A 13,889-nucleotide genomic window follows, 5' to 3' on the forward strand; every position below is an offset into this window, starting at 1 on the left:
GGGCCAGAGGTTCTGTCAGCTCTGCAGGGGCAGGCTCAGAGGTGGTTGATGCCACGCCAGCTTAAGCCAGGAATGGTGGTTTGCGACAATGGCACCAACCTCCTCTCCGCCCTGCGACAGGGACAACTGACCCATGTGCCCTGTTTTGCTCATGTCCTTAACTTGGTGGTGCAGCGGTTCTTGGGCAAGTACCCGGGCTTACAGGATATCCTGAAGCAGGCCAGGAAAGTCTGTGTGCATTTCCGACGATCATATAATGCCAGTGCTCGCCTGGCAGACCTCCAAAAGGAATACAACCTGCCCAAGAACTGCCTAATCTGTGACATGCCCACCAGGTGGAACTCTACGTTGGCCATGCTGCCGCGGCTGCACATGCGGCAGAGTTCCATCAATGAGTATCTGTGCCAATATGGCAGCAGGACAGGGTGAGGGGAGCTTGGTTTTTTCCCCCATGTCAGTGGGCCATGATCAGGGATGCATGCACTGTCCTGTCACCATTTGAGGAGGCCACAAGGATGGTGAGCAGTGACAGTGCATGCATCAGTGAGACTGTCCCTCTTTTTCACCTGTTGGAGCACACGATGTGTGGAATAATGGACAGGGCCCTTGAGGCAGAACAGAGGGAGGAAGAGGAGGACTTCCTTACCTCTCAAGGCCCCCTTTATCCAGACAGTGTTCCTGCTTGCCCGCCTATCACACAGGAAGAGGATGAGGAGGAGGAGGATTGTGTCAGCATGGAGGTGGAGCCTAGCACTCAGCATCAGCAGCAGTCTTTAAGGGATCAATTACAGTCCCAAGGAACCCATTGACTTGTACGTGGCTGGGACGAAGTGGCTGCGGATCATGTCGTCCTCAGTGACCCAGAGGACTCCGCACCGAATTCCTCAGCAAACCCAAGTTGTATGGCCTCCTTGATCCTGCAAAGCCTGCGGAAGGATCCTTGTATTCGAGCTATCAAGGAGAGGGATCATTACTGGCTGGTAACCCTCCTTGATCCACATTACAAGAGTAAGGTTGCGGACCTTATATTGCCGGCACAGAGGAAGCAGAAGATGAAACATCTTCGGGAGGCCTTGCAGAAAGGTCTGTGCAATGCGTTCCCAGATACTGGGAGGTTACAAAATCCTGGTCCTGGACAACGTGTTGCTGAGGCTTCGGTCAGTCACAGAAGGAGCAGTGGAGAAGGTGGCCGTCTGACCGATGCGTTCAGACAATTTTTTAGTCCGCAGTCCCAAGGTATGACCGGTTCCAGCAACCATCGCCAGCGTCTGTTTTACATGGTGCGGGAATACCTAGGGGCAAGATCAGACTTGGACACCTTTCCCACCGAAAATCCTCTGGCTTACTGGGTCTTGAGGATGGATCACTGTCCACAGTTCTGCATCCAGCGTTCTTTGAGAACGCACATTCAGTGCTGCTGGAGGCTTTGTAACCGATCACAAGGTGCGCTTCTCCATCGACTCGGTCGATCGACTGACCTTCATAAAAATGAATCGGGCTTGGATCACCACCAGCTACCAAGCACCTGATGCTGATGTAACTAAATAATTTTTTTTGAAATGTCAGATCCCTTCAAGACTGCCTATGCTGATGCTGAGTGACTATCCTTTTCCTCCTCAATGATCATTTTTGGTTCTGGGCACCGCCACCAGTGGCTAAGGCCCAATTTTTCTGCCCCTGTTTAACAGGGACGTGTAATTACAATTTCTGATGCAATACTTTGCAGCGGGCTGATTCCTGCGCTCCAACTAGAGTATCTGTTGGGGGTTGCAGTGTTGTGACACCAGCACCAGTGCCTAAGGCCCAATTTTTCTGCCCCTGTTTAACAGGGGCGTGTAATTAAAATTTTTGATGCAATACTTTGCAGCGGGCTCATTCCTGTGCTCCAAATAGAGTATCTGTGAGGGGTTGCAGTGTTGTGGCACCAGCACCACCACCAACAAAGGCCCAATTTTTCTGCCCCTGTTCAACAGGGGCATGTAATTACAATTCTTGATCTAATATTTCACAGCAGGGCCCATTCCTGTGCCCACCAATAGTAACTGTGAGGGATTACAGAGTTGTGGCACCAGCACCACCAACAAAGGCCCAATTTTTCTGCCCCTTTTCAACAGAGGCATGTAATTACAATTCTTGATCTAATATTTCACAGCAAGGCCCATTCCTGCGCCCACCAAGAGTAAGGCCTCGTACACACCACCGGATCTATCCGCTGGGATTTATCCGCGGATCAGTTCCAGCGGATAGATCCGGTGGTGTGTACGTCCGAGCGGACATTTATCGGCGTAAAAAATTCCAGCCGACGGATTTCCAGCGGATAAAAATTTCTTAGCATGCTAAGAAATCTATCCGCTGGAATCCTGTCCAGCGGATTGATCCGGTGGTCTGTACAGACTCACCGGATCAATCCGTCCGCTCCTCTCCCTCGCATGCATCGTAATGATTCGACGCATGCGTGGAAGTCTTTATCTTCCAGCGTCGCGCACGTCGCCGCGTCATCATCGCGGCGACGGCGCGACACGTCACCGCGGATGGATTCCGCGCGGATTTCGATCTGATGGTTAGTACAACCATCAGATCAAAATCCGCCAGAGGATTTATCCGCTGGAACGGTCCGGAGGATAATCCTCTCGTGTGTATGGGGCCTAACTGTGAGGACTTACAGTGTTGTGGCACCAGCACCAAAGGCCCAATTTTTCTACCACTGTTCAACAATGGCATGTCATTACAGTTCTTGATATAATAGTTCACACAGCAGGGCATTCCAGCGCCCACCAAGACTAACTGTGAGGCCTTACAGTGTTGTGGCAACACCAACACCTAGGGCCCAAATTTATGCAGAGTATATACGGCAGGCCCCTACTTTCAAACATCCAACTTACAAACGACTCCTACTTGCCAACAGAAGGAGACAACAGGAAGTGAGAGGAAATCTACCCCTAGGAAGGGAGATTCTTTTCTGTAAGAGGTGTCTCCTGTCCACTGATGCTTTATCACCAATCCTTGTTTCAGTAAAAAAACAAAATTTAAAAAAAATCATTTGTCATTGGGACAGAAAGTGAATTGCAATCTTCTGAACAGATGCACACAAACAGCAAAACAAATGTTACAGGGGTAATAACCCTTCTCTATGTTTTCAGAAAAGCTTAAAAATAGATTTTATGGCTGGAGCTACACTTTAAAAAAGTACCAGTTCACAATTACAAACAAATTCAATTTAACAACAAGCCTACAGTCCCTGTCTTGTTTGCACGCCTGTATACTGCTGTTCAAAGTATATAGGGCCAAAGGGGCTTGTAATGACCTGGGGGGAGTGGAGGGAAACCCATGCTATTTTTCTCAATGATTTTCATCCATATTGCAGGGACCAGACATTACAATAAAGCCGCAAGCAGTTTTAAATGACTTTTTTCTTATAGTAATCTCATTTTGTGCAGGGACAGTTCTAAACACGTGCCACTTCACAGGCATACTATAGACACCCAGCAGGTACCATACTTAAAGGATTTTTTCTTTTTTTTTTACTTTAACCTCTTGACGACCGCGCCATAGCCGAAAGACGGCTACAGCGCGGTCGAGTTGTTCTGGGAGGACGTCCCTGGGACGTCCTCCCAGAATCCTCCTCTCGCGCGCCCCCTGGGGCGCGCTCCTGAAATCACCCGCGACCGCCAGGTCTAAAAGGCTCGGCGCATCACGAATCGCGGTAAATTGCCGCTAATAGCGGCCGTTTACCACGTGATCGCTCCAATGACGGAGCGATCACTTGTAAACAAACCGGCGTCATGTGATGACGCCGGTTCCTCCCTCCCCTCTCTGTACCGATTGGTACAGTGTGAGAGGAGAGGGGAGAGAGCAGAGGCAGCAGCAGTGCTGCTGGCTGGATTTGTGACAACTGCAGTCACAGATCCAGCCATCCATCCATCCCTCCCTGTGCAATACTCTGCCAATACCCCTGTGCAATACTCTGCCGATACCCCTGTGCAATACTCTGCCGATACCCCTGTGCAATACTCTGCCGATACCCCTGTGCAATACTCTGCCGATACCCCTGTGCAATACTCTGCAATACCCCTGTGCAATACTCTGCAATACCCCGTGCAATACTCTGCAATACCCCTGTGCAATACTCCGCAATACCCCTGTGCAATACTCCGCAATACCCTGCGATACTCCGCAATACCCTGCGATACTCCGCAATACCCTACGATAGTCCGCAATACCCTGCAATACTCCGCAATACCCTGCAATACTCTGCAATACTCCGCAATACCCTGCAATACTCCGCAATAGCGCTACGATCGAAGCCAGGATCATTTTGTTTATTTTATTTCAGGCTTACCAGCCTAGAGGTGAGATGGGGGGTCTTATTGACCCCACATCTCACTGTAAAGAGGACCTGTCATGCCATATTCCTATTACAAGGGATGTTTACATTCCATATAATAGGAATAAAAGTGATCAAAAATTTATTTTTGGGGAAAAAAGTGTCAAACTAAAATAAATAAAGTAAAATGAACAATAAAATGTTTTTGTTTTTTTAAAGTGCCCCTGTCCCTGTGTGCTCGCATGCAGAAGCGAACACACACTTAAGTCCCGCCCACATATGAAAACGGTGTTTAAACCACACATGTGAGGTATCGCTGCGAACGTTAGAGCAAGAGCAATAATTTTGGCCCTAGACCTCATCTGTAACTAAAAACATGGAACCAGTAAAAAAATTTAAAGCATCGCCTATGGGGATTTTTAAGTAGCGAAGTTTGGCGCCATTCCACGAGCGTGTGCAATTTTGAAGGGTGACATGTTGGGTATCTATTTACTCGGCGTAACTTCATCTTTCACATTATACAAAAACATTGGGCTAACTTTACTGTTTTGTGTTTTTTTTTTAAGCACAAAACCTATTTTTTTTAAAACGCGTTCGAAAAATTGCTGCGCAAATACAGTGCAAGATACAAAGTTGTAATTACCGCCATTGTATTCTCTAGGGTCTTTGTTAAAAAAAAGCATATATAATGTTTGGGGGTTCTATGTAATTTTCTAGCAAATAAATTATGTTTTTTACATGTAGGAGAAACATGTCAGAATTGGCCTGGGTGCTCCAGAACGCCTGATGGTGATCCCTGCATGTTGGGCCTCTGTATGTGGCCACGCTGTGTAAAAGTCTCACACATGTGGTATCGCCATACTCGGGAGGAATTGCAGAATGTGTTTTGGGGTATAATTTGTGGTATGCATATGCTGTGTGTGAGAAATATGACAGAAACGAGAAAAATGTATTTATTTTTACAGAATTTTCAGTCTTTTTTCTTTGATAGCGCAAAAAATAAAAAACCCAGAGGTGATCAAATACCACAAAAAGAAAGCTCTATTTGTGTGAAAAAAAGGACAAACATTTCATATGGGTACAATGTTGTATGACTGTATGATTTGTCATTAAAATTGTAAGAGCACCAAAAGCTGAAAATTGATCTAGTTAGGAAGGGGGTTTAAGTGCCCAGTGGTCAAGTGGTTAAGCATCATTAAAATCACTGCTCCAGACAAAACGACCGTTTTTAAAACATTTTTTTCCATTGATACATGTTCCCTGGGGCAAGACCTGGGTTCTCAAACCTGTTTTCTGACAATAACTTGCATATTAGGCTTTAAAATGAACACTTTTGAATTCGAACGTTCGAGTCCCATTGACGTCAATGGGGTTCTAAATGTTCGCGCAAACGTTCGGTCTGTTCGAAGGTTCTGGTGCGAACCAGAACGGGGGGTGTTCGGCTCATCCTAATCACGGAACACATGGGGTATGGGAACTGCAGTGCACAAATACAGTATAGCTGTGCACAGGAGAAGGGAGCTGGACACAGGGGGGGGGGGGGGCTGTCAGTGTAGCTGGGAGTGCTCTAGGTTCTCAGCTCACAGTCTACAATGATCACTATAGTACAGGCAACCACACTAATGCTCTGTTTCCACTAGTTTGACTCGTCATGCGACTTTGGACACAAAGTCACATTACAAGTCAAAGCCTATTGATTTCAATGGCACCCATTCCCATCTATGTGACTTTGAAAATTAGCGACTTTGAAAAGGTACCTGCAATGCTTTGATGTGACTTTTTTTGATCCAGAGAGTGTAAAGTTGGATTAAAGCTGCACTCAACGTTGCATCAAAGTCAGACTCCAAAGTTGCACTCTAGCCTTAGGCCGCGTACACACGATCAGTCAAAACCGATGAAAACGGACTGAAGGACCGTTTGATCGGTTAACCGATGAAGCTGACTGATGGTCTGATGTGCCTACACACCATTGGTTAAAAAAACGATCGTGTCAGAACGCGGTGACGTAAAACACACAACGTGCTAAAAAAAAAAACTAAGTTCAATGCTTCCAAGCATGCGTCGACTTGATTCTGAGCATGCACCGCCTTTTGACCGATGCTTTTGCATACTAACGATCGGTTTTGACCCATCGGTTAGGTGTCCATCGGTCAAATTTTAAAGCAAGTTCTCTTTTTTTTGACTGAAGGATAACTGACCGATGGGACCCACACACGGTCGGTTTGGACCGATGAAACGGTCCTTCAGTCTGTTTTCATCGGTTGTGACAGATTGTGTGTACGCGGCCTAAGGCTACATTTCCACTAGTGCTACTCCAAAGCTGTGCGATTTAGAGTGTGACTTTGAGTGCAGCTTTGATCCAACTTTACACTCTCTGGATCAAAGTTGTGTAGCACTACCCCCGAATGAGCTGCTGGTTTAGATTGGGTTTTGCACGTTACCTCTAAGTTCGTTGTCCAGGGCAGAAAGTCTGTAGAAATTGCAATGTCCACACAAGATGTAAAACCTTCAACTGTTAGGTTTTATTTTTGTTGCATAAAACTTGAGAAGGAAGTAGAGAGTATAGAGAGAATGTGAAGGTTCAGGTACACAGTACAGAATGCACAAAAAGTATCTAAAGTTCCAGTATTCACCACTCACTCCTGAGTGGGTATTGCTCACCCGGATAGACCCCTCTCACATGGCCTAGCAGCCGGAATGATGCACGGACAGTATGAGAACAGTCTCTGCCACAGACCGTCTCAGAACAAAAGATGGATAGTCAGGGAATCTTCTGCCACAGGATTTCAGTTGCAAACTTCCTGCCTTACAGCAAAGGAGCCTTTAAGCCGATCCGGCGTGCTGTAAGACAAATTGAGTAGTGGATCCCTTATTAACGAAATCACCAGGCTTATCCCAAGACCCCAGCCTGCGTTGCTTGGTCTCCTCCAGGGCAGGTCCTCTCCCGGTCTCCTTTGTTAAGCAGCTTCCCCCACTTGGATGGACAGCTTGGGATGCCCTTTAGAATCATAGGCCCCAGCCAGCATATCTGGGCCTACCCGATAGAGATGCAGCCTCAGACCAATGTGATCCCGGGGCTGGAAATCACATACTCGTGCCTTGCGCCAGGAGGGCCACGAGGCAAAGAACCCCCTTAAGTATCCCTTCCCAGCATGCACAGCGGGGCACCACTCCCACTGGGCTGCTGTTGAGAAGGGTCACTTAACACACCATGGTTCGCCTGAGTTCCAACATGGGCCTGAAGTGGTAACGCCACCTACAGGCAACAGGGGAAAATTTCTACCAAGCACAACCATGGCAAGAACAGAGGCTAATTTACATAGAATTAGTAAAGTCTGAGCCCAACTATTGGCTTAGACACCCCCTAAATGTAAAGTAGCGTCCCAGTCATTGGGAGCCCGGCGATACATACACCCCCCTCTACAAAAAGACACTGACCCGGATTCACGTAGCACTTACGCCGACGTATCTCGAGATACGCCGCGTAAGTGTCAGTGTGCGCCGTCGTATCTATGCGCCGTGCCCATAGAACTAGATACGCCTGAAAATAGGCTTCCGCCAAACCAACGTAAATTTCCTACGCCCGCGTATCTTGGGCTCATATTTACGCTGGCCGCCTCATTGCAAATATGCAAATGAGGGAGATACGAGATTCACGAACGTAGTTGCGCCCGGCGCATCATATACGTGGTTTACGTAAGGCTTACTTTCGGCGTAAAGTTAAGCCTCATGAAGCAGGTGTAAGTCATGTTAAGGTATGGACCAGGGAACAGCCGTCGTATTTTACGTCGTTTACGTAGTAGTACGTGAATAGGGCTGGGCGTAGGTTACGTTCACGTCGTAGGCAGTGATTCGACGTATCTTAAGGAGTATTTCCGACGTGATTCTGAGCATGCGCACTGGGATGCTTCCACAGGATGGCGCATGCGCCGTTTGTTCGGCCCATCATTTGCATTGGGGTCACGCATCATTTAAATGGATCACGCCCACTTCCACCTACTATGAATTAGGGCGGCTTACGCCGAAGAATTTACGTTACGCTGGCGCAACGTTGGGAGCAAGTGCTTTGTGAATACTGTGCTCGCCGCTCTGAGCTACGTCGGCATAGCGTATATTCGATACGCTACGCCGGCATAACTATGCACCGAGGTACGAGAATCCGGGCCACTTTGTCTGGGAAAAAAAAAAAACTCAAGCCTGAGGGTTGGGTACCTGAACCAAAAGTTTGGATGGGGAGAAGGAAAGAAAGAAAAGAAACAAAGTATAACAATGACATGCATTTTCAAAATAAAATCATCACACTATATATTACACATGACATTTTACCACCCTTCACTAACTGTCTAATCCCACCCCATTCTCCGATGGTCTTGACAGCAGATCCGGTACCTAAAAGAAAACACAAAGATGCACAGAAAAATATACCTTTTAAAGAAATCAAAAATATTCACATGTAAGCAGAGCTGCACCTCTGGAGAGGTGAAGCTTTCCTTCTCAAAGATTACTTATCAATATCAACTCTAAAGAGTCTCTTTCTTTATTCTGACGACCACTGCCACCTAGTGTCAGAGGCACAAAAAGTCCTTTAGGCAGGGGCTGGAATAAGAAGAACAAAACACATCTTGAACTCGACGTTCTTGGCACCCTATCCTGTCTATCTATTTCCCCAGAGTCCAGTAGTATGGCATAGGAGGGAACCAAAAAAAAAAAAAACTCCTCCATAGCCAGAGTATCCTTTCTCTTTCTGCGAGAAATTAGCAGAAGTGAAAAAAACAAAAAGGGCTAGATTCAGCAATGATTTACGCCGGCGTATCTATAGATACGCTGCGTAAATTCAAAGCTGCGCCGGCGTATCTTCTTTCTGTATTCAGAAAGCAAGATACGCCGAAATTAGTCTAAGATCCGACTGGCGTAAGTCTCTTACGCCGTCGTATCTTAGGGTGCATATTTACGCTGGCCGCTAGGTGGCGCTTCCGTCGTTTTCAGCGTAGAATATGCAAATGACCTAGATACGCCAAATCACAAACGTACGTGCGCCCGGCGAAATTTTTTACGTCGTTTGCGTAAGGCTTTTCCCACGTAACGTTGCTCCTGCTTCTATGAGGCGTACGCAATGTTAAGTATGGACGTCGTTCCCGCGTCAAATTTTTAATTTTTTACGTCGTTTGCGTAAGTCGTTCGCGAATAGGGCTTTGCGTAAATTAAGTCCACGTCGAAAGCATTGACGATTTGCGGCGGAATTTCGAGCATGCGCACTGGGATTCTTTCACGAACGGCGCATGCGCCGTTCGTTAAAGACGTCATTTACGTGGGGTCATGTTTTATTTACATAAAACACGCCCACCTCTTGCAAATTTGAATTCGGCGCGCTTACGCCGGCTGATTTACGCTACACCGCCGCAACTTACGGAGCAAGTGCTTTGTGAATACTGCATTTGCCCGTCTAAGTTGCGGCGGCGTAGCGTAAATAACATACGCTACGCCCGCACAAACTTACGGCGGGCTACTTGAATCTAGCCCAAAGAGTTCTTCTGATTATTGAAAGTTACAAATAGAACCTGGGATCCGGCAAGGTCAGGATGTTTCCTTGTTTGTTTCCTTGTTTGTCCATGGTAGTAATAAAATAAACCACATCGTCCTTTCCTGGCCTGCACAGAACCCACCCGGTCGGCGTGAATATGCCGGCCATAGCTCCAGTGCAGCTATGAAATGCCGCTAGAAAATCAGTTTGCATGTCACAAGCCACACCTCCTAAATGATTTAGCCCCAATGCCCACCTCTTCTGCATAACTTTATATTGTTGTACCTGTTTAGCATCTCTGGTTTAGGCAGAATCAATTACCGTATTTATCGGCGTATACCGCGCACTATTTTGCCCTGAAAATCAGGGCAAAATCGTGGGTGCGCAGTATACGCCGATACCCGCTTTCCCGCCATGAGTTTGAATACTGCGCCCGCATATAGCGAGCGCAGTACACTCGTGAATCTTCGGCCAGTCTCGGCGCCTCTCGTACTGACGTCCTGAGCGTACAGGACGTCAGTGCGAGAGGCGCCCGAGCCTGCCCGAAGATTCACGAGTGTACTGCGCTCGCTATATGCGGGCGCAGTATTCAAAGTCGTGGCGGGAAACGAGCGGGAGGACGCCGCCGAAGGACGCCGGACCCGCCGAAGATGGACACCGGACCCGCCGAAGATGGACACCGGACCCGCCGAAGATGGACGCCCGACCCGCCGAAGATGGACGCCCGACCCGCCGAAGATGGACGCCCGACCCGCCGAAGATGGACGCCCGACCCGCCGAAGAGGACACCCGACGAGGCCGCAGAAGGACGCCGGACCCGACGAGGCCGCAGATGGATGCCGCGCAAGACATCAAAACTGTAAGTACAAAACAACAAAAAATCTTTTTTTCCCACAGGATTGGGGACCACTTTGGGGGTGCGCGGTATACGCCAGAGCGCGTTATACCGCGATAAATACGGTACTAAAATGTGAAATGAGAAACAGCAGGATGGGTACTCCCAACTCAATTTATCTTTGTCCTAGAAAGAGAAAAGAAAAAGCGTAGCACATAATGAGACCTAAAAATTAATAAGATCTAAAGTTGATTGTACCAAGGTTGTATGGTCAGAATGTAAGGTGTATGGTGACCCTGAAACTTAGCTAACTGAACTTAACTTTTGTGAGTAAAGCAAAGTTTCAATATTTCCTGTAAAGCTTTAGCAATATAAAGTATATGTGAATCCTCACCTTATAAAACAACCCATGGGGCTGGATTCAGATACATTGGTGTATCTATCTGCCTGGCGTAACGTATCTGAGATACGTTACGCCGCTGTAACTTTGGGCGCAAGTTCTGTATTCAGAAAGAACTTGCGCCCTTATTTACGGCGGCGTAACGTATGTGTTGCGGCGTAGGGCCGCGTAATTCAAATGGGGATGTAGGGGGCGTGTTTTATTTAAATTGTAGTTGACCCTGCGTTTTTGACGTATTTTTTGAACGGCGCATGCGCCGTCCGTAAAACATCCCAGTGTGCATTGCTCCAAATTACGACGCAAGGACGTATTGTATGCGACGTGAACGTAAATGACGTAAAGCCGTATTCGCGAACGACTTACGCAAACAATGTAAAAATTTCAAAACTCGGCGCGGGAACGACGGCCATACTTAACATTGGCTATGCCTCATATAGCAGGGGTAACTATGCATCAAAAAAAGCTGAACGTAAACGACGTAAAAAAATGCGCCGGCGGGACGTACGTTTCTGAATTGCCGTATCTACCTAATTAGCATATTCCTCGCATAAACATACGGAAGCACCACCTAGCGGCCAGCCTGAAATTGCAGCCTAAGATACGACGGTGAAAGACACTTACACCTGTCGGATCTTAGGGATATCTATGCGTAACTGATTCTCTGAATCAGGCGCATAGATACGACCGACCGCACTCAGAGATACGACGGCGTATCAGGAGATACGCCGTCGTATCTCTTTTCTGAATCCGGCCCATGGACTTTACAATAGAAATGGAAGGTAAGACATTTTATGTACACATATAAATTTTTTTTTTATATATATATATATATATATATATATATATATACAGATCAAAAAAATGTACCATTAATCGAGGAATTAATCTTTCATTTCCACAGACCTAATATATATATATACACACAAACACAGTCACACACCTTTTTCCCCTTCCTCTATAAGTGATCACGTACCCACTGTTGTCAACTGCATAAGGAGCTCAGAGAGCTGAGGGAGGAGAATCAGCAGCACACTGGTCTTCCCATTGAACTAGTATGCAAGGGAGGGGGACGTGTCGGCACAAGTCTGATCATTAGAGGAGAGCACAGCTATAAAACTTACCATGCTGCACTCTCATGCCTAGCGTGGTCAGTTTTTAAGAGAAAAGCCGAGGTACTGCAGGATCAGAAGGGATTTCACATAAAGGAAGCAATACAAAGAGAACAGGATACCTTTTCATACAAGTAGATGGTACAGCAGGTACAAATCAGGACTATAAAATGTTGAGGTAACATATTCTTTAATTATTGATTTCACTTGTCCTTTAAGCACAGTATGACTAATATTGTTTTGCAGATTCTCATTGTTGCCTGGTTATAGCGAGCCTTCGAAGAATTTGGGCTCATTCACACTGCTCTGGTTTAGCGTGCCAGCAGCTGTTCCTTTTCAGGTGCAGTGTGAAGCACAATTTAGCACATCACACTGTTTTATTTTTTTTTATTTTTTTTTATTTTTTTTTTACTTTATTTGAAGTGCACAAACTGACATTTCATTCATGTCTCCGCGGTCTGTGTGGTGATATGCGGTTCTTTCCAGTGTACTCAGTGCTTTAACTGGGCGGGAACGCGGCGGTACTCAGTACCGCCACTTCCAAAAATGGCCCTGGAGAGTACCAGCACCTCTCCGTGCGCCCAGTACGTGGGTTTACAGTACCGGAACGCAGCCGGTGGGCTTGTCAAGTCGCGGGCCGGTAATGTGTGTCAGACAGGCAGCGCAGTCACAATAGAAACTGTATGCCGCCCCGCCGGAGCCGACTCACTGCTGCCGAGTGCGCTCCTGGCTCCCTTTCCTCTGTCCTGTCACTCCTGTCCTGTGCGTTTCCTCGACCCCCCCCCCATGGAGGAGAGTTGGTTCATTCCCCGGCGTGCGCCACGTGACGTCACGCCGGTGGCGAGGTGAGAGGAGGACTCGCGCAGGGAGCTGTGTCGGCGGCAAGGAAAGAAGCCCAAGTCACGAGGAGCCTCAGCTCAGCCTGCGTCTACAGTTCCTAGTGCTGCTACTGTCTGGATCCTGGACTCAGGACTGCAACAGAAGAAAGTAAGAAAATAATTGACTGTATTGGAGGGGGGGGGGGGTTTGGACTGAGGTGACCATCAGTTTTTTAATAAAAAAATGGCAGAAAAAATTTTTTTTTAGTTATTTTGAGCTTGCCTTCTCTAACTAAAAAAAACCCCCATTAATTGCAGCCTCACTGTGCCCATCAAACGCAGCCACTGTGCCCATCAAACGCAGCCACTGTGCCCATCAAACGCAGCCACTGTGCCCATCAAACGCAGCCACTGTGCCCATCAATTGTCGCCACTCTGCCCATCACACGCAGCCACTGTGCCACCAAACGCAGCCACTGTGCCATCACATGCAGCCACTGTGCGAACACACGCAGCCACAGTGCCATCAATTGTCACCACTGTGCCATCACATGCAGCCACTGTGCCAACTCACACTGCCACTGTGCCATCAATTGTCGCCACTGTGCCATCAATTGTCGCCACTGTGCCCATCACACGCAGCCACTGTGCCCATCACACGCAGCCACTGTGCCCATCACACGCAGCCACTGTGCCCATCACACGCAGCCACTGTGCCCATCACACGCAGCCACTGTGCCATCACACGCAGCCACTGTGCCATCACACGCAGCCACTGTGCCATCACACGCAGCCACTGTGCCCATCTAATGCAGCCACTGTGCCCATCTAATGCAGCCACTGTGCCCATCAAATGCAGCCACTGTGCCCATCACACGCAGC

The sequence above is a fragment of the Rana temporaria genome, chromosome 11 (assembly GCF_905171775.1).
Source record: "Rana temporaria chromosome 11, aRanTem1.1, whole genome shotgun sequence".
Classification (NCBI taxonomy): Eukaryota; Metazoa; Chordata; class Amphibia; order Anura; family Ranidae; genus Rana; species Rana temporaria.